We start from the raw sequence: 21,934 nt of genomic DNA on the forward strand, positions 1-21,934 counted from the left end.
ATTGAAGGACATTGCTTCGGTTTTGCAAATATTTGAACAGGAAATTTTATTGCTCACCCAGCACTGTATGTCAGATATCTAACGACAGCAGAAGAGTTGAGATCTGTTGATGTTGAGCTGTGTCTTTGAACATTGTCTCTAAGGATCTGAACATTCCTATAAAATAGGAGGGGTGCGAAAAACAGATCTCTTGGGGATACCAGGGCTAATTCTGTTGGGGTAGGAAGAGAAAATGTTGCTATGACCCCCTGTAGAAATGAAATTGAGTTGAAAGCAGTCAAACATGAGCAAGCCAACACTGGAGTGATGTTGAATGTGTGTAACAAGTGAAGCTAAGCATGTGGTGTTAAGAGTTTGAGACAGGATAAACAGTGTCAAATATGGAGTTTGTAGGAGTATGAGGTGGTAAGTAAATTTATTTTGTCTGTCTCCACGGTAGAAGACCACATTCTCTAGATGGTCAAACCATCTGCAAAGATGGAGAGAGGAACAATATGGTACCTTTATCACCTCTGGCGTGGCTTCTCTCTTTTTCAACCTGGAGTCATAGAACCTTCTTTCTAGAGAGGTTAAAGATCTTTTCACTTTGAGTGGGAAAGTAAGCATTCCATTAGATGCAATTCCACAAAGCTAGAAATTTACTTGACCATTTATTTGATGATGGTGGGGGGAGACTTAACTCCAGTTTGTCTCCTTTTGAGAGATTTATTGAGTAGTTTCCACTAGCCTTTCTTAGGTAGGAAGGGCTTTAATAGCTATGTATGCATCGCCTGATACTTTCTTGATTTTCCCGCTTTCTCTTTTTCTTCTCCATCCCCCACCCACCACCACTCCTGAACTCATGTAAATATTCCCCTACCGTCCCGGAAAGGGGTGGAAATGGCCACTTTGTTTGTGGTGTGAGGAATTTAAGGATCTTTCAGACATATGTTAATCTTAACTTTTTTAGGGGTGTGATTTGAAATCCTTTTCTGCCCTAAGTAGCAATGAATGAATGAATTATTTCAGATGGAGGTTTATCATCTGGTGAGTGAAATTAGGTTGTAATCTCTGAAGGAAATCCTTCAGCTCTTGTGTTAATGATAAATATTTTCTTACCATCCTGCACTGTTTGTGTGTCTGTGACTCAACAGTTGAAAATCTGACCCAAAATATGTCAAGTCTTGTGTCTCATGAAGTTTGTGTGCACGCTGATCTATTTTCAATGTAACTTTTTACTTCATGGAAAGTGTAGGACAGTTTGGTGAGAGTATGGATTATTCCATTTTAAAATGGGCAGGCTTCCCCAGAAAAGTAGTTTTCATTTGGAATGAAGTATTCCTCTGACTCTCTAATGTTCAACAAGCATGCTGTCTGCTGGTTCTAGCAAACATTTAGATGTGCAGCATTCAAAGTGAGGAATTCTTTTTGTTCAGTGTATCTTCTCTTAGCATTGAAAATATTTAAAAGGTAATTTAATCTTTTGTGTGTGAAATAGCTGCTGTACTTATATGGAGACAAAGTGCAGATGCTTGTATCCAAGGTAGACAAGCAGGAGGCTGGCAGGCTGCATAGGAAGTGGCGAAGTGGATGTTTCAGGTGTAACCCTTCAGTACTCCAGTAGTCCAAGGATTCTACCCGAAAAGTCGACTTCTCCACCTCCTAATACAGACTGGCTTGCAGTGTTCTCCCAGTCTCCTGCTTGTTCTTGCTTATGTAAGTAGATTAATTTGGTTGTGCTTTATTATGTTCGTCGAAGACTTTGATCTTTGTGACTCCAGGCATTATTCTCCTTCTCCCAAACCTGCAATGTTGGTAGAGAGGGTCTTTATTTTGGGACAGTATGGAAGTCTAAAGCATCATGTCTTTTCATTGCATAGTTTCTATCTGTTGAGCAGGAAGGCCTCGATTCATTGTTTTGTCCCTCTAGCAGGTTCTAATTCCTCTCGGATGTGAAATTGTTGAATCAAAAGGGAGTAATCGTTCAGATGGCTGCCACTGCCTTCTGCTAGATGTTTTAAATATTTCTGAAGTACCTCTGCATCAGTCAAAAATCCATACCTGGCTCTTGTAATAGTTAATCAGCCAAATGTGGGTGGGGAAGGGGTCCACCTGTACTCATTAGGTGTAGTTACATCAACTAGGCATCCACCCAGAGTTATGTGGAGAAGGACTTTGAACCTTTTCACCTCTGTATCATAGGGTGTGTCCTTGAGCTAAGGATTCTCTCCCTTTTTTATGGGGCATAATCTTAAATTCAGATAAGAGTGGGTGGGAGCAGTCTAGTGGAATGAAGGAAGAAAATATTCAGAGGGTTAATGTTTCATGAAGACTAATTTTGAAATATCGTAAGGAGGCATAGCTATTGAGTGAAGCTGGTCTCCAGGCTATATGTGATGGTGTAGAACACACGCACATTCATTAAACCAGCCACAGATCAATGCAGTAATTTATGGGAAAAGATGTAGGATTGCATGGCAGATTCTTGATGTGGTAGACAAATAATAACACAGAAAGGGAAATGGATTTGATTTAATGGCTACTGGATATATGGTTGGCTATCACTGGGAATTATATATTCCAGAAATATCTGATGTACTAAAGAGGCCGAAAGTAGCTGATATTTGCGCTAGCTGATAAATATGACATGACGGTGATGAGGATGTATCTTGGCACAGTAGAGCATGTTGCAGAACTTGTCTGGGTGAAGATGAGACACAAAAGATCAGAACATGTAATGGGTTATAATACCCCTAATAGTGGCTATACTGCTGAACAGTAATCTTTGGTCATGTGGGACTTTTAATACCCTTTTGTACACAAAATTGGTAAGACTTCTTTGAAAGAAAAGTTCCATGGAATACATTTTGAGGCATCATTCCAAAAGCACAATGCTGTGGAACAATGAGAGATGTTACTTTACACTTTTTTTTGGGAGGGGGGGGGCGACAAGACCATATTACTTACTTATCTTGTAAGGGATCCTCTGGGACAGAGCATTCATTATGGTAGAATTTGTCATTGTGTTTGAGTGTGAGACAAGTCTGAAAGTAGAATATTGAACTTGAAGTCCATCAGATAAATCTGATAAGCTAAGTTAGAAAATTATTGAGAGTATTGAGTCCAGGAGTTGGGAGGTCATGTTGCGGCTGTACAGGACATTGGTTAGGCCACTGTTGGAATATTGCGTGCAATTCTGATCTCCTTCCTATTGGAAGGATGTTGTGAAACTTGAAAGGATTCAGAAAAGACTTGCAAGGATGTTTCCAGGGTTGGAGGGTTTGAGCTATAGGGAGAAGCTGAACAGGTTGGGGCTGTTTTCCCTGAGGGGTGACCTTTATAGCGGTTTATAAAATCTTGAGGGGCATGGATAGGATAAAGTGACAAAGTCTCTTCCCTGGGATCAGGGAATCCAGAACTAGAGGGCAGAGGTTTTGGGTGAGAGTGGAAAGATTTAAAGGGGACCCAAGGGGCAGCTTTTTCACGCAGAGGGTGGTACATGTATGGAATGAGCTGCCAAAGAAAGTGATGGAGGCTGGTACAATTGCAACATTTTAAAAGGCATTTGGATGGGTATATGAATAGGAAGGTTTTGGAGGGATATGGGCCGGGTACTGGCAGGTGAGACTAGATTGGGTTGGGATAACTGGTTGCCATGGACAGGTTGGACTGAAGGGTCTGTTTCCGTGCTGTACATCTGACTCTTAAGTCTAAAAGATTTGTTGTAAAGGCTTTGACAAGTATGTGAGTAACACTGAAACTAAGCATGTGTTGCTCAGAGGATGAGACAGGATAAATTTATCATATCAAATGTAGAGTTTGAAGGAGTAAGAGATGGTAAGTAAATCTGTTTTTGTCTGTCTCCATGGTAGAAGACTGCAAATTCTCCAGAAATAGTGGGGAATGAAGACTCTCATTAGAGTGAAGAAGTTTGTATTTTTTTATTTGGGGTGGGGGGGCGTGGGCATGGTGGAGAGATGAAGATGTGGAATACTGGAAAAATGAATGGGAATGAAAGCTTGCATCTCCGTATCCCCGAGGCTCAAAAGATGTAGTTGCAGAAGAAAAAATACCCTTGTTGTAGTCTTGCAAAATTTTCATAGATTTTTGGAATGCTTCTAGTGGATTCCACAGTAACAGATGTAAGATTGCTTGGGAGGAAGTGAGGAACTACAGGCTGTTCATTAGTACACCAGGTTATTATGAAAATGGTAATGGGAAGAAAAGAATGTAATTAGAGCATATAACATTACAGCACAGGCCCTTCGGCCCTTGATGTTGCGCCAACCTGTGGAACCAATCTGAAGCCCATCTATCCTACAGTATTCCATTTTCATCCAAATGTCTATCGAGTGACCATTTTAAATGCCCATGAATTTGGCGAATGTACTACTGTTGCAGGCAGTGTTCCACACCCTTTGTTTAGAGTAAATCTGGTTTTACAAAGTGTATTTGCTTTATGAATGTTTTGAAGATGTAACCAGGGTCGTTAAGGGAACCTGGCGGAGGTAGTATATTCGGACTTGGAAAATACATTTTGCTAATGTTTTTTAATAGATTTTGTGCAAGATGAGGGCTTAGGGAATTGGAGATGATCTTTGGTCTTGTTTTAGCAATCTTGGTCAGTTGATTAGTCATTTTTCTGATTTTATAGTTTATTAAATTCCTTCTTAGAGCCATAGAATTCCTATAGTGTATAAGTAGGTAGTTTGGTCCTTTTGGAGTTCATGCCAACCCTCCGAGCATCCCACCCAGATCCCCCACCTCTACCCAATTCCTATAACCCACATTTCCTATTTAGTCTGTATGTGGAGGTGCTGGTATTGGACTGGGGATGACAAAGTTTAAAAAAATCTCAACATCAGGTTATAACCAACAGGTTTATTTGGAAGCACTAGCTTTCTGAGCGCTGCTCCTTTTCTCACGTTAGTTGGGCAGAATTGTAGAACACCAGATTTATAGTGAAGGATCAGTGTCATACAACTGATGCTATATATTGAACAAGCTAGATTGCTGTTGTCTTTCATTTTTTAGAATGGAGTTGCAGGTTTGGATTCATTTAATATGTAAATCCCAGAACTACTTTAACTCACATTCCTATGAAGTTAAGGTCTTACATTTTTTTTATAAAAGTGACGTCTCAGTTCAGACAATGCATTAAAGATGTGAGGTTAGAGTCTACATATCCCTAGACACTGGCCAATTTAGCATTGCCAATCTGCCTAACCTGCACATGTTTGGACTGTGGGAGGAAACACACGCACTCAAGGAGAGAATGTGCAAGCTCTCATGAGGCTGGAATCCCTGGCACTGAAGTGACAGTGCTAACCACTAAGCTGCCGTGACATATGGTTTAGATATGATGTTAGAGAAAGTATATAACTGTGACCAGTTCATTGATACCACAGACAGACTGTGTGTGTCCGCATGGACTGTTTCAGTCTTGTTAAAGTGGTGGGGGCTGCATCCTCCTTTTCTAGCTGATTTGTCAGTGAAACTCTCCCTCCTCCCTTGCCCTTTGTTCATCTGCCTGGTGAAGACTGATGTCTGGGGAAAACTCCTCTCTGCCCTGAGTCTGCTCCATTCTGTCTCTGTGTGGATCTTCCCTCCAGCATAGGATTGGCCTAGTCCATGCAGGCTTTCTGCAGCCCCTCTTGTCCTTCGTACATCTCTCTCTGAACCTATTATAATTCTAGGGACATATAGCTTACACAGTGTACTTTTAGCCATAAAGACAGCTAGTCACAACACCCACACCAATCAACTCCACCGCACCGTGGCCGAACACTTCAACTCCCCCTCTCACTCCAGCGAGGGCGTGCAGGTCCTGGGCCTCCTCCATCACCACTCCCTTACCACCTGATGCCTGGAGGAAGAATGCCTCATCTTCTGCCTTGGGATCCTCCAACCCTGTGGCATCAAGGTAGATTTAACCAGTTTCGTCATTTTCCCTTCCCTCCTTATCCCAATTCCAATCTTCCAGCTCAGCACTGCCCTCAGGACCAGTTGATCTTTCTTCCCACCTATCCGCTCCAACCTCCCCTCTGACCTTTTTGACCACTATCCCCCACCTCCATCCACCTATTGCTATCTGTTTCCCCCAGCCAAGCCCCTCCCATTTATCTCTCCACCCCCGAGGTTTCAGCCTCATTCCTGATGAAGGGCTTTTGCCCAAAATGTTGATTTTCCTGCTCCTCTGATGCTGCCTGACTGGCTGTGCTTTTCCAGCACCCCACTCACAAGTCTAATCTGCAGAACTCACTTTGCCTAGTCATGACGTTGGATGTCCCCTTGCCCACCCTTTATGAGGGTTAGTTCACCATTTTCTTTAAGAATGAATACTAATTTTTGACAACTACATCCTAATACTAGGGGGCTTTTGGCACCTGGTAAATTGTTGATGTTAATCTTTGATATCATGACTTCTTTAATTCTCCCCTTTTTCATATGCTAGAACATTTGAAAATTAAGTAGCTTTTAAATGAAATATCATGCTACATAGTAAATGTTGGGAAATTCAATTTTTGCCAATATTCAATCTCATTACCATTTGGAAGAAAAGTAGGAATAAACGGCAGTTTGCATGTTGACCAGTTATTATTGGGTGATCTTGCATCAATAAGAGTCCTTTGGCCACTTATTTAGTGAATTGAATGAAGGGATCAAGTATAATTGATCGAAATTTGCTAGAAATCCAATATTGAGTGGGAAAGTTAAGTTGTGAGGAGGGTGAAATTGCTAAGGATTAATTGAGTGAAATAGGTCATTAATGGGTAAGGACTTGGATGCATTACAAGGTGTTTTTTTTCTCTTTGGTAGGAAGATTAGAATATTTTTAAACTATTAAAAGTTGGTGTTCAGAAGCAATTGGCCTTGTACATAACTGTAAAGCTGACATGCAACCACAGTGAGTTAGGAATGCAGAGTGTTTTCTTTTATACAGAAGGTAGAATACAAGGACAAGAAAGTGTCTCTTTGATTTTTGTTTGTGACTTTGCTGATATCACATCCAGAGTACATGATGATAAAATGTTGGTGGCTCTACTTTCCTTGAAGTTCACTAAATTGATTCCTGGAACGAGTTGTCATGGAGAAGAGATTTGAGTGAAATGGGCCTTTTAATATTTGGAGTTTAGAAAAATTTGAATTTGAAGGATGACCTTTTGGACGCATTGGAAAGTAACTGCTAAGTGGTGGCTTCCCACATTGGAGAATCCAGAATTGGGGACCAGAATTTCAGGAAAAAGAAGCCTTCATTTCGGTTATGGATGAGGAAACATTTCCTCAGAGGGTTGTGATCTCTGGAATTCTCCATATATCATCTGCTTCAATATTCAGCCATTGAGTATTTCCAAGACTTAGGTTTGGTCAGTTTTTTTTGGGCTCTTAAGGGGATCATGGGATAAGAAGAATGTATAGGACAGTGCAGTTGAAGGTGTATATGTCTATCAAGATCTCTACTAAATGATAGAGTAGGCTGGAAGGGCCAGACAACTGAGATTTACTACTTTTTCTTATGCTTTTGTCAACAGTAACTGTTCTCTTGTGCTGTGTCATGTGACTATCAAGACAGTAAGCCAAACAAGATGAACTAGTTTTTTTCTCATGTGTTCCCACGGTGTAAATACTGTACTTAGCTGTGCTAGGCAGACAGACATGTGGCTGCCGATTTTTGCTTGGATCCCTCGAGTTTTATAATGCATACCTTTTTCTACAAATGAAAACAATTGTGTGGAATATGTTCTTTGGGCCCTATTGTCTTTAAATCTTCCCAGGCTATAACAGTTTACTCTTTTTCCCTTTTTTGGAAAGATAGATGAAGGTTTCCTTCTATCCTGTTTTGATTTTTCTGTCCCAGTTTCTCCTACAGAAGTAGTCAAGACCAGTGCAATTGTGATCTCAATCCTTCGCTAGCAACTTTTCCATCTATGAACCAGCCAACCAATATGTTGCATGCATCTGGCTGGGGTGTACAGCTAATAGAGACTGGCCCAACTTGAATAGTTTTTTTCAATTTGACCTTTTATGTACTCTAACACCAATTTGGCCAAATTAGCCCATAGAAATAAAACTGGCTAAGAAATAACCTGAGTTGTCAACATTAGCTCTAGGCACCAAAACTCCTGATCATAATCTACTTACTCCTATTCCAAGCTGCTAAATCTGTCCTCCTGTGTATTAAAAGGAGACCAAAACAATTTTTAGATTAGACTTAGTGTGGAAACAGGCCCTTCGGCCCAACAAGTCCACACCGACCCGCCGAAGCGCAACCCACCCATACCCCTACATTTACCCCTTACCTAACACTACGGGCAATTTTAGCTTGGCCAATTCACCTGACCCGCACATCTTTGGACTGTGGGAGGAAACCGGAGCACCCGGAGGAAACCCACGCAGACACGGGGAGAACGTGCAAACTCCACACAGTCAGTAGCCTGAGTCGAATTTGTTTTTAAAATTGAGGTCTGAGTAGAATAGGTAGGGGAAAACTCTTCTGCTTGTAACCAGGTCAAACGTGAGGGCAGAAATGTAAAGCAATTTGCAAAACAGTAAATGTGAGGTGAAAACAACTTTTCATGCTGAGTAGTTGGGATTTGAAGTAAACTGCATCTTTAATTGAGGCATTAAACAGTCTATTCTAATTGTTTTGAAGTAATATGCAAAGGTACAGGGAAAGGCAGGAGCATGCTGCAATCATAATGCTTATTTGAAGAGTTGATCAGACACCGTGGGTCAAATGGCTTCATTCTGTAACATTGTCTTTTTGTGAATATTGCTTCTCCCAAAAGTTTCAAACAAAGACAGATCACAGTCATAAAGGTACTTTATTATTAAGGGTGAGATGGGTGTACCGGATTGAACCGACTGGCCTGATTCACATAGCTGTTGACGGAACCTGTTAGATGATTCCCTTGTCCACCTCCATTTACTTTCCATTATGGCATTGGTGGAAATGACCACTGCAAAGTTCTTGTACAATTTAATGTCCAGTCAGGAATGTTGTTGGCAAAAGCAGACCAATTATAAATTCTCAACTCCTGTCATCTGTGCTGGGTATCTTGTCAACTGAGCATCAGGAAATGCTGCTGGCTGAAGTTGTAGAACTTGCCTCTGAGGCTTTCATGGATGCTGCTACTCCACCTAAAGAAACTCCCCAGTATCCTGCTAATTTGGTTAAATCAGTGATAATAAAAATTTACAAGATGTCTTAGAGTGCCACAACTTTCTTTTACCTAGTAGCTGTTGTACTATGAGTTTTACTCATGTGAAATTGCACAGGGGTGTCTTATTCCTAGTTTAGGACAGTTACTGCCTTTATCAGCCTTTCACAAATAATATGGTGAGATCAAACATCAATCATCTGTCTGTTGCTCAAGTTTTGGCTCAGTCAGTATAATTTAGCTTGAAATCTTAACACTGCTTGATTCAAGCATAGGTAGAGATCATAGATGATGATTAGTAGCTGGTATTGACATCAAGGCAGCTTACTATGTAGTATGGCACCAACGATCATGTTATTAAAAGATGGAGTTCCACACTTAGTGCAAGGACTTGCAAGAAGCTCATTTGGAGAGCCTGATGAAGAGCGGATGCTCCCTCATGTGGGAAAGTCATAGTTTTATGATAAGGGATAGCAGAGTTAAAACTGAATAACTTCTCTCAAACGGTTTGAATCTCTGGAATTCATACCCCAATGGATGCTGGGACATTGAGTTAATTTGTGGAGAGAATTTTTTAAAAAATCTAGTAATGGGTTGAAGGGTCATGGAGAGTGGATAGGAAAGTGAAATTCAGGATGAGGTGCCATCAGCTATGGTGGAGCAAGTTCAAGAGGCTGAATTGCCTACTCTAGCTCCTAATTCTTATGTGCTTATGGCAAAAGTATTGTTTAAATACAAAGGACAACCAATAAATGATCTTGCTATGCTTAGTCTGTTACTCGATTTTTGGGTCACTGCTTTTTATCTTTCTTTTATTTTCTTGTCAATTGTGAAACCCAGTTTCCCCTGAAAACTCTAAAGGATCCATGCTTGAATTTTTTTAAAGATGCTTTTCTCCTGTTTTTATCTGTTCATTCCACTCAATGAACAGAATAAGCTAGTTCCTTTTTGCAGTGGCCATGTATTTAACATAGGCAGAAAATTGTATGCAGCTGCAAAGCAGTAGATCTGCATTAAGGAAAGGTGACCCATGTGGGATTGACAGGTCATTCTTAATGAATACATATTGCTGGCTAATATCCTGCAATTTGCAAAAATTAGATTTTGACCTACCAGTCTTATTCTTGATGGATCAACATGCACCAAAGAATACAAGAGATTGCTTATAAATGATCTGGCAGAAGCAATTATTTGCCTGTTTATCAAATTTTGTTTGGGGAAATGAAAGTTTAGCTTTTTTGAGAGCAACAAGGTGGTGAGTCTTGTAGTAACAGTGCAGCTTAAAAAGAGATATTTATGCCAGTCTTTGATGCAAGTTTTGGACCTTATGCTTTAGGCTTAACTAGCTAATGCAAAGGTTGATAGAGCCAGATGTGTTGAGTCACCACAAATTTTGTTGCCTTAATGGAATGATCAATATGCTCGGGTTAATTTGTGATCTTCACTGCTGTTGATATCTTAGTCTGCACAGCCTCCTTGGTAATTCTCAGTCCATTTCTGTTCATGGCTTATTTGGCCCTTCTGTTGGTGCAGATTCTTCACTCCTGTCTCCCTGTGCTTGACACTGCAGGGGTCCTTCAGAGAATTCCAGGCAGTGGTAGTATTTCTTCAGTACACCATTTTATAGCAGCATGACTTGCATTGTATGCATGCTGTTCACATGTGCATGGTTCTGCACAGTCATGCGCAATGTTGTCTGCTTGACCCATAGCCATTCAAGTCTTTGCCATGTAGATAGTGGAATAGAGGAAATGTGATACCTGTCAGGGTACTAAACTTTATTTTGCATGGTGTCGTGGAACCTCTTAATTGGTCACACTACTTCACAATTGACATGCGGTGCCTCTAAAATGACATCCATGCAATCTGTGCCACCCTGCACTCGGGGGAAACCTGCAAGCTACATAAATCAGATGCTGTGAGAGGGGTGTCTTTGATAGGAGGGGTTAGTGATTTTCCTTCCACAAAATGAATAAACTGGAGATATTTAGAACATCTCTCAATCTCCTTGTCTGGATGGAAGAACTCTAAGCTTATGGCCATGAGCACCTCATGCCATGGGCATTAGTGTCCTTATCCTCCCTTCTCTGAAATTTGCAGTTGTGATTGTAGATTTCAGTGAGGGTGTTTGAGTTTTATATTAAAACAAAATTTGCCTTACTTTGATTCAATTTGTTGAATTGCATCAACTGAGCACCTTGGGTAGATGTAACCTTCCAAGAGCCCTTTTCCCTTCCCACAAGTTGTCCGGCCCTCTATACTCTGTTTATTCTTCCAGTCCAAATAGAATGCCCAGTACTGCATCCATGCTTGGGAGCAGCTGTTTTTTGCAAAACCCTTGAAGTTGGGACCAGCGTTGCTATATAGACTAATAGTGAAAATCAGGAGTTGGCCTAAATAAGTTAATCCTTTTAAATATAACTGACCTGATGTTCTTCCTGCTCTGTATTGACTTTTTTTTTTAAAGTCAACCTCGTTCAGAGATGCCTCTGGAGCAGGTAGAACTTGAATCCTTCTGGTGAAGAGATGATGTTAAATATCAATACATCCAAATTTTGCACAGTTCACTTTTAGATCATCTTTTTAGTACACACTGCTGAAGGGAGTGGATGCAATCTCCAAGATGCACTTCAGAAATTCACCAAAGATATTTCTTAGCACCTTCCAAATCCATGACCACTTCCATCTAGAAGGACAAGGGCAGCAATTATATGGGAACACCACCTTCAAGTTTCCCTCTAAGCCACTCACCATTCTGACTTGGCGATATATTGCCATCCCTTTTGACTATCACTGGTCAAAATCTTGGAATTCCCTCTCTAATGGCATTGTGTGTCAACACACAGCAGGATTTGATTTTAAACTTTTTTGTTATAATCCAGGAAATGTGATCCCCCATTTGTTCGTAACAGTTCCACAGTGTGCTAAAATACCAGATTATCTGTTCTAGTCAACATGGCAGGGAGAACTCCTCAGTTCTAAGTAGTATTGAGATCTTTTTCATTCGGGAGCAGACGAGATGTCAGTTTGTGATTGACATCTTCAAATGGTTCAGCACTTCAATAATAGGAGCATCAATCTGGACTGTGTACTCAAGTGCACTCAGTTGAACCCCTGATGTTCTAATACACACGACTTTTGCCTCTGATTATTTCTATATTCTAACATAGAGTCTGTTATTCAGAATAGGAAACTGAAGTGTGAGGCTAAACTCATTTTTATTTTATTAATTCCTTCACGGAATGTGAGCATCGCTGGCTGGTCAGAACACATTTCCTGCACCTAGTTGCCCTTGAGAAGGTAGTGGTGAGCTGCCACCGTGGATTTGATGGGTGCTACTCTTTCCCTAGATATTCTTTTATTTTTTTCTTCTTCTTCCCCTTTTTTGCTGTCCTAAGTTCAAATTTCCCCTTGCACAGTCTGTACTCCTAGGACTTCTGCTGATCACCACGTAGTGCCCCCACTTTAGTGAGGAATGATGCAGAAATACCGGTGTTGAACTAGGATGGACAAAGTTTTTAAAAATCACACACCACTAGGTTACATTCCAACAAGTTTATTCAAAAGTAGAAACTTTTTGGAGTGCTGCTCCTTCATCATGTAGCCAATGGGACAGGATGATAGGACACAGGTGAGGAAGACACTGGAGCCTAGCTAATGTAAATACTTAATCTCTCATTAATAAATTTCTGTATACCCTTTTATCATGGCATGTGCTTTATTGCTAAAACATCCCTTCCTCGTTTGCTTTCCAGATTGATATGCAGCATTTTTCTACTTTTGTTTTTTCCTTTTTGTTGCTGGTCTGTTTCCATGTGATGAGATTTATCTTAAATCACAATAGGAGGTGTTTGAAGTTTTTCTAACTCCAAAGTAGGTAGCCTGAGCCCTCTTGCAGATCATCGTATTTCTGGCACAGAAAGAGGTCATTTAGCCTAACGTGCTGGTACCTGCACAAGGATTACCTTGTTCCAGTTACTGTCAGTCACCCCATTCTTACCCGAAAGGCTTTGTTTTTTTTCTCTTCTGTTTTCAACTATCTGGTCTGCTTTTGATAATTACTGCTGAGCATGATTTCCACCATGCTTCAGGCAGTGCATTCCACATTATTGTATCTGGGTTTTTAAAAACATTCTCCGACCCATCCCTCTGGTTATTTTGCCAGTTATCTTCAGTCTGTGTCCTCTAGTTATTGATTTGTCCTGCCACTTCGGAAAAGGTATTAATGATCAGCCATGATCATTTTGAGCAGACTGTGGCCTGAATGATCTACAGTGGTCCAAATCTACCTGTATTGTTTTTTTTTTAAAAAGTGTATTTCACATCAAAAGTGGTCAAAAAATGAGCAATATATCTTGTCTACTGGTTTATATAGTGGTTGGAACCATATAATTTGCTGAAATGTGAGTAAGAGAAGGTATTGAAAAGCAACTGCGAACTGTCTGCTCACCTTGTTTGAAATCTTTATTGCTGATGATTCAAGGCCTCCAGACTTGTGTAGTTCCACCAGGCTACAGGGCAAATTCCAGCATTTCGGGTGAAAGCCTAATGTGAAGGTGTGAAATGAAAAGGCACAGCACTTCAAGGTAAATCATTGTGTAAGGTTTTCAAGTAGTGAATGTGTAACAGCTGTTGTAGGTCATTGCACAACCATTCAAGCAGATACCTTGGACTTTTTTGTAAAACATTCTGGTACATTCGGCAGTTTTAGAAGATGGAACATTTACATTCTTTCCCTTCCCTCATGAGGGGTTTCTGGGGTATAACAGGAATAAACCAACCTTCATTATCGTTTCTGTCGCTCCTAGTAAACAGCAGAGCCTGCGGTTTCTCCCTGCCCCGTCTCACTCGCTGTTCTCCCGTCTGACCTCTCTCGTCGTATCATCTTTCTCCCCCGCCCCTTCGCGCTCCATTCAAAACATTTCTGTATTGTGTGGATGTAAAAGCTGCGAATCAGTCGACCTAAAATCAATGTCTGAAGTGGATCACAGAAGCTCTCAGTAACTGCCAGGACTCTGCCATGTGTTTCTTCAGCGTTCTTTTGTTTTCGTGGATTGCTCTCAGGAATCCAGTTTTAATTTGGGTAATTGTTGGTTTATTACCGGGGCGGGAGAAAGGCTGGTTTTGCATACGTTCGAATTAAAAGTTGCAAAATCAAGCGCTGGGAATGCATCAAAAAGTGATTCATATGCTCTTCTGTACACACTCCGTAAGGCTGGAGCAGTGCCCAGGCTCGGCGAGTGGCATCTGCATGTGCAACACATGCCTGTTGGGGAAATGCCAAAGACCTCCCACGGATCCCTCTCTGCTCCCGTTTTGATGTCATGTGTGGTGGCACCAGGTGACCCTCCCAGCCTTCGCATTATAAAAGTGCAGCGCTACGCTCTTAGACTCTACCAGCAGCTGTGCTGTCAGGTTCAAAAAAAAATCTATTTGGGAAAGGGCTAAGGGACTGAGCGCAGTATAAATCTGGACGGGTGTATCTTGTCCTCAGAGTAACTGGCTGCAGACTGCGTGAGTCTTTAGAGGGAGAGGAGGTAGGCAACATTACTTTCGTTTCTTTCTGAGAAGTGTGTTTGCTTTTACCAGTGTAAAACTTTCTAAATATGTAAACTCAGTCTATGTTGTAACTAGGCTTTGCGATCTCTTGCTTTCTTCTGAGCTCCCGCTATTTTTTCATTCGATTGCAGTTTGGTTTGTATATTAAAATAGTTCTGAATTTATATTTTGTTGCCCATGTTAAATGACGCTTATGTGGCGAGTTGCAAAATGCTTAACACCCTACCGCGTTTGCTGTTTTGCGGAGGGGAGGATTGCTTCAAGAAAGGGGAAAAAAACAACAGTACCTGATATTGCTCAGCTTAGTCCCAGGTCTGGGACTGTCCTGACTGGTCTCTTTATGGATTGGAGGGGTATCCTGAGGGTAAGTGGTGAAGTAGTGTTTGTGTAAAGTGGACCCAGTGACCACTCTGTTCTGTGTACGTTCATGTACTTTGGATCAAATACTGCAGGTGTGAACTAGAATGGGTTTACAACTTGCCATGTGTTTTGAAGTTTCTTCCAAACCAACCTATTACATATCAAACACATGAATGTGAAGACTTTTTTTAAAAAGTGTGCAAGTTATTTCAACAAATCTTTCAACATTTTTCAGCTTGTTTATCATGACCCTTTTTTTAAGCATCCAAATATGGTACAGGTACATTAAATGCACAGTTTGGGTATTCTTTGCTTCAGAGCCCTCCTATAATTTCAATTCATCTGCACTTGTAATTTACTGTGGCGTTCAGGGATAGAAATTGTATTTTTTTAAAATGTTTGATGCAAATCCTAGTGTGCACCAGTTGTCCTCAAATGATACTAGTCTAGCATTCGTGTGATTTCTGTACTGGTCTAACTTACAGCCAGATCTTCTGGGCAAATGTCTCCCGGCACTCTTGTGTCAATCCACACCAGGCCTCTGTTAAATAAATTAACAAAGTACGACGGTAATAGAATGTGAAGGGCTTAGGTGCTGTGGAATTTAACTTTTTAATACCAATAAACAAAGTCCCCACTATTTCCCCCACAAAAATGACTCGAAGATTTTTGTCGTCATACAGCACAGAAACAGACCCTTTGGTCTAACCAGTCCCCACACTTGCCTCACACTTTCCTCATTCCTGAAGAAGGGCATATGCCCGAAACGTCAAATCTCCTGTTCCTTGGATGCTGCCTGACCCGCTGCACTTTTCTAGCAACACATTTTCAGCTCTAACCAGTCCATGCCGAAGATAATTCCAAACTAAACTCGTCTCACCTGCCTGCTCCTGGCCCATATCCCTGCAGACCTTTTCTTATTCAGGGATTTATCCAAATGTCTTTTTTTTAAACATTGGATGTGGGTACAATTAGTGTGGCAATCTTTTTTGTGTTTTAGTACATTTTTGAGGGAAAATCAGTTGTCGTGAGCACAACCCCTATCCCAGTAAGGGGAGTAAGAAAGCAGGTTTTCTTCACCTTTTGAAGGAATGTAGTGAAAACTACCTGCAATCTGAATTCATGGTCACTTTTGTTTTACTATGCCAGCTTTTTATCTCCAGTTATAATTGAAACTAAGCATATATTTTGCAATTAGCCATGATATTCCCTTATGTGAAGTGTTTTGAGACCAAATACAATTTATTATGGACTGAAACAATGTCAATACAGAAGAGTATGTTGTATGTAGAACTGCTATTGAGGAACTGTTCTTTTAAGTTTAAAAATTCAAGAAGAAAACTGGAAACAAAGGTGAATGCTATATTACTTTCATCAGTTTAGATCACAATTCTTGACTTGACTGTGGAGGGCACATTTTGGGGAAATTTGCAGATGATGCAAAAATTGCACATGTACTAGGAAGTATGGAGGATACGGTAACTCAAATTATGTTGGAGTGGGTAGGAATGCGAAGGATTGAAGTGAGACCTTGGCGTACAAGTTCAAACATTTTTCAAGGTAGATGTACATGTAGAGAAAATGGTAATGAAGGCATATGGAATGCTCTTTTTCATTACCAGAGGTATAGAATACAAAATTGAAACTGAGGCCAGGACTGGAATATTGTGTGCAGTTTTGGTCACCACTTTGCAGGAAGGACGTTTACTCTGGAGACAGTGCAATGAATATTTACTAGAATGTTGCCAGGGTTGGAGAATTTGGAGTTGTTGTCCTTGGAACAGAAGGCCGAGGGGTGACATTACTGCTCACAATTTTGTATACCTCCAATTGAGTAGGCAGGAGGAACCTGTTTCTCTTGGCAGAGACTTAAAAACCAGGAGTCTTAGCTTGAATCTAAGGGCAGAAAGATTAAAGGGGATGTGAGGAAAATCTTTTTTTTTTTGCACGGACATTCATGTATGTTTGGAATTTGCTATCTGCATTATTATAGTTATAGATGTACAGCATGGAAACAGACCCTTCGGTTTAACTTGTCCATGCCAATCAGATATCCCAACCCGATCTAGTCCCACCTGCCAGCACCCAGCCCATGTCCCTCCAAATTCTTTCTATTCATATACTCATCCAAATGCCTTTTTTAAATGTTGCAAATATACTAGCCTCCCACTTCCTCTGGCAGCTCATTCCATGCACACACCACCCTCTGTGTGGAAAGAATTGCCCCTTAGGTCTCTTTTTATATCTTTCCCCTCTCCCCCAAACCTATGCTCTCTAGTTCCGGACTCTCCATCCCAGGGAAACAACTTTGCCTTTTTATCTTATCTTATCTTATCCATGCCTCTCATGAATTTATAAACCTCTATAAAGTCACTCCTTGGCGTCTGACTTTCAAGGGAAAATAGCCCTAGCCTATTCAACCTCTCCCTATAGCTGAAATGCTCCAACCTTGGCAACTCTTAAATCTTTTCTGAACCCTTTCAAGTTTCACAATATTCTCCTGATAGGAAGGAGACCAGACTTGCATGCAAATTCTAACAGTGGCCTGTACAGCCATAACATGATCTCCCAATTCCTGTACTCAATACAGTACTCTGACCAATCAAGGAAAGCATACCAAACGCCGCCTTCACTATCCTATCTACCTGTGGCTCCACTTTCGGGGAGGTATGAACCTACGCTCCAAGGTCTGTTTTTGTTCAGCAACATTCCCCAGGACCTTACCGTTAAGCGTATAAGTCCTGCTAAGATTTGCTTTCCCAAAATGCATTATTATCTAAATTAAACTTCATCTGCCACTTCTTAGCCCACTGCCTTATTGAAGTCCATATAGGTCACATCTACTGTTCTGTCCTCCCCCTATCCTCTTTGTTACTACTTCTAAAAATTCCAAGTTTGTGAGACATGATTTCCCACACACTAAACCATGTTGACGATCCCTAATTAGTCCTTGCCTTTCCAAATATATATATATATATACATTATTGTCCGTCAGGATTCCCTCTAGCAACTTGCCCACCACTGACGTCAGGGTCACTGGTCTGTAGTTCCCCTGGCTTGTCCTTACCACTTTTTCTTAAATAATAGCACCATGTTAGCCAACCTCCAGTCTTCCGACACCTCACTGTGACTATCGATGATACAGATATCACAGTCAGAGGCCCAGCAATCGCTTCCTAGCTTACCACAGAGTTTTAGGGTACACCTGATCAGGCCCTGAAGTTGGTGGAAGCAGAGCCCCTTAACTCTTCAAAACGTATCTGGATCTGCATCTTTAAGTGCTGTAAGTTGCAGGACTATGGACCATGTGCAGGAAGATGGGATCAGAAAAGGCATCTGAATGTATTAGGGTTGACATAGACAAAATGGGCTGAATGGTCGTCCTCTGTGCTGTATCATTTCTATGGTTCTAACAGTTAAATAGATATTGAGAAATGGAGTGCTATAGTAAAATGTGGAAAAATTTTGAAGTTGAAGCATTTTTAAAAAAATGTCTAACTTTTCAATGCAATTTCCAGGTCTCTGCATCGGCATTGTATGTGAAGGGTTTTGTTAACGTCAACAAATGCATGTAAACAATTGTGTTCGTGTTTGTTTTTTAACTATGGTTCAATAGTAAAGGTCATATCTCTGATCCAGAAGGTTGTGCTTTTTCATTTGGGGTTGTTGATCTTGCTGGCAAGGACAGCATTTGCTGGCCATCCCTAATTGTTCTCTGAGGTGGTGATGAATTGCTGCTTTGAACCACTGAAATCCATGTGATGTAGGTACATCTGATGCTCAGGAAGGATTCCCTGGATTTTGATCCAGTGATAATGAAGGTGACCTCTGACTTAGAATTGTGGAGTTTTAATATGACTGCTCTTGTTGGTCTTTGGAGTTTGGGAATTGCTACAGAAGGAGCCTTGGTGAATTGCTGCAGTGCATCTTTCAGTTAGTGCATAATGCTGCCTTGGTTTATGATTGTTTTATTGGAAAGAAAGTAATGGAGCTTCTTTTGTCATCAGTTATTATCCTGACTCTGACTGATGAACATTTTGATAATCTCATGATTGGTTAAACGTGTTTTTGGTTGTCCATTGTGGAAATAGACTGCCTCATCATCTGAACTGACTAGTTTGCATCAGTTTAAAGTACACCATTATATACAAAACTCTGTTTTGGGACGACTGAAGTCATTAAAGTGCTAAATAAATGTAGCTTTATACTTGTTGTCAACTGGATTACCATCACATATCAAAGTTTTCTGTTTTAATGACATGAAAATATTCTTGAGAGCTATGACTGTACAATATAATCCAGGTGTCATCTCTCTGCTATGGACTCTGCTCTCTCATATTCTTGAAATGGAGATAGACTGACACTCAATAACAGTAGTTTGTACTATCTACAAGATGCACTGCAGAAATTCAAGGATCCAGAGGTCGCACCTTACAAACCCGCAACCACTGTCATCTGGAAAGACCAGGGCAAAAGATACATGGGACCACCACCATCTGCAAATTCCTGTCCAAGCCACTTACCATCCTGACTTGAAAATATATTTTAAAAATTCACAACACTGCAATCCAACACCAGTACCTCCATCTTGAAAATATATTGCAATTCTTTCACTGCTGGGTCAAAATCCTGGAATTCTCTGTCAGGGTGTTGTGGGTGTACCTACAGCACATTGACTCTTCTGGTCAAAACGGCAGCTTGCCATCACCCTCTCAAGGGCAACTAGGGCAAACAATGAATTCTGGCTGACCAGCGACACCCACATTCCATGTGAAATTTTTAAAAATTGTCCATGTAAACGGATAATTACATAAAATCAATCATTAAGTTTATTGTTCTCTTTCCTTGCTGGGAGGTGTTACCAAACTATATATAGTTTCAGCATCTCTTTGCACAGTAAGTTTATATTTTGACCTTTCTTTGACAAATGCTCCTATTTCTAATGCTAATTTTACTGTGCCCTCATTTGTTTTTTTTTCTCTTGCATGTTAGCAGAAAATGTGATGCACTTTCCTCATTTAAGTGGTTAGTTTACTGAGTACTTGAGCTATGTATAGTTCATGGATTCTGGTTCTTCCCAATTTTTAAAGTCTCAAACTCCTTTTCCTGAAATTATCAATATCACCCACAGGATGGTACAATGGCTCAGTGTTTAGCACTCTTGCCTCTCAGCGTCACAGAGACCTGGGTTTGATTCCAGCCTCTGGCGACTGAAGTTTGCACATTCTGTCTGTCTGCATGGGTTTCCTCTCACAGTCCAAAAATGTTCAAGTTAGGTGAATTGGCAATGCTAAATTGCCCATAGGGTTTAGGGATACATGGGTCAGGGGAAGTGTAAAGGAATGGGTCCAGGTAAGTTACTGTTCAGAGGGTCGTTGTGGACTTAGAGATGTACAGCATGGAAACAGACCCTTTGGTCCAACGTGTCCACACCAACCAGATATCCCAACCCAATCTAGTCGCACCTGGCCCATATCTCTCCAAACCCTTCCTATTCATACACCCATCCAAATGCCTCTTAAATGTTGCACTTCCTTTGGCAGCTCATTCCATACGCATACCACTCTCTGCACGAAAAAGTTGCCCCTTGGGTCTCTTTTTTTAAATATCTTTTTCCCTCTGACCCTAAACCTATGCCCTCTAGATCTGGACTCCCGATCCCAGGGAAAAGACTTTGTCTATTTACCATATCCATGCCCCTCATAATTTTGTAAACCTCTAAGGTCACCCCTCAGCCTCCGACGCGACTTGTTGGGTCAAATGGTCTGTTTTCACACTGTAGGAATTTTTTTCAAAAAAATCACAGCAGGTCTGGCAGCATCTCTGGAGAGATAACAGTGGGTCCAGAGATCATCCTCCAGAACTAATGGTAGCTAGGAAGAAGTTGATTTTATGCAGCAGATTTGAGTGGGGAGAAGGGGTAAAGGGGTAAATTAGAGGTGGGGATAAAGCCCAAAGGGAGAAAGAAGAACAGTTGGACAGACCAAGAAGTGGATGATTGGCCTAGGAGAATAAATAGTTATTAATGGGGACTTTTGCGGTTAACAATGGATTGTGTGTAATAGCAGACGATGTGATAATAAGGCTTGGTGTGTGGCGGGGGGGGGGGGGGGTTGGGGTAAGGACATGGGAGAAGTTATCTTTTGTTTCAGCAACTGGTTTGTTTATGATACCTTTTAAGACATGGTTGCATAATTTCAGTTCCCTCATGTGTAACTAATTGAGAGTCAACTGTTGATTTCTGTATTGGGATAGTTTGAGGTCCGCAGTAGATTAGATTGATTCATTTGCTGGACTCTTCTTGTAGTTTCTTGCTGCTGATCGCAATTTAACCTTTTTTGCTACTTCGCTTTTGGCAACTTTTAGTTGATGCAGTTTTCATACAGTGGGCACCTGACACCCTGTAGTTTTGCTCTAAACTTCTCCAACTTTAAATTTCTACTCCAAGAGACTGTAGTTTGGAGAATGTCCTAATAAAGGAAATGATGAAATTATCACAGCTCCCCAGTTGTGTGCTGCATTATCCACAGTAGGTTTTGTAGGCCATCAACAAGCAATAACAATTTTGTAGTTATGAATTCTATTTAATGTAAGTGGAAAAAGTATCTTTTATTAAAAATGAAATTGGACACAATCACATGCAGACATTAAGATGTTCTCCATCAAACTACACTGAAGAGTATCTTGAAGTAGAAAACTAAACTTGGAGAAGTTCAGAGGAAAACTATGGGGTGTTATTGTCAGGGCACTTGAAAGCATGGCTGAACATTTTGGATTCTTAGGCCAGAATTAGAGGAATGCAAATGTCAAAATATTGCAGGGCTGAGATTTGAGGAATGAGATTATGAAGTGATTTGAAAATCAGTGAAAATTCA

The 21,934-nt window shown here is 40.8% G+C and overlaps 1 protein-coding gene across 4 annotated transcripts in view; it reads left to right on the plus strand.

Moving 5' to 3' along the window:
- The window catches only part of slc20a2 (solute carrier family 20 member 2), a 93,000-nt gene that overhangs the window by 28,106 nt on the left and 42,960 nt on the right, over positions 1-21,934 (plus strand). Inside the window, exon 1 of one of the 4 annotated variants that reach the window (XM_060840595.1) lies at positions 14,092-14,223. The exons of 2 other annotated variants lie outside the window; for them this stretch is intronic. The gene's annotated coding sequence lies outside the window, so the exon portion shown is untranslated. Of the gene's footprint in view, positions 1-14,091; positions 14,224-14,530; positions 14,678-21,934 lie in introns of those variants that run through there. One more of the 4 variants, XM_060840586.1, reaches the window with a different exon arrangement.

This window comes from Hemiscyllium ocellatum, chromosome 2 (genome assembly GCF_020745735.1).
Source record: "Hemiscyllium ocellatum isolate sHemOce1 chromosome 2, sHemOce1.pat.X.cur, whole genome shotgun sequence".
Lineage (NCBI taxonomy): Eukaryota > Metazoa > Chordata > Chondrichthyes > Orectolobiformes > Hemiscylliidae > Hemiscyllium > Hemiscyllium ocellatum.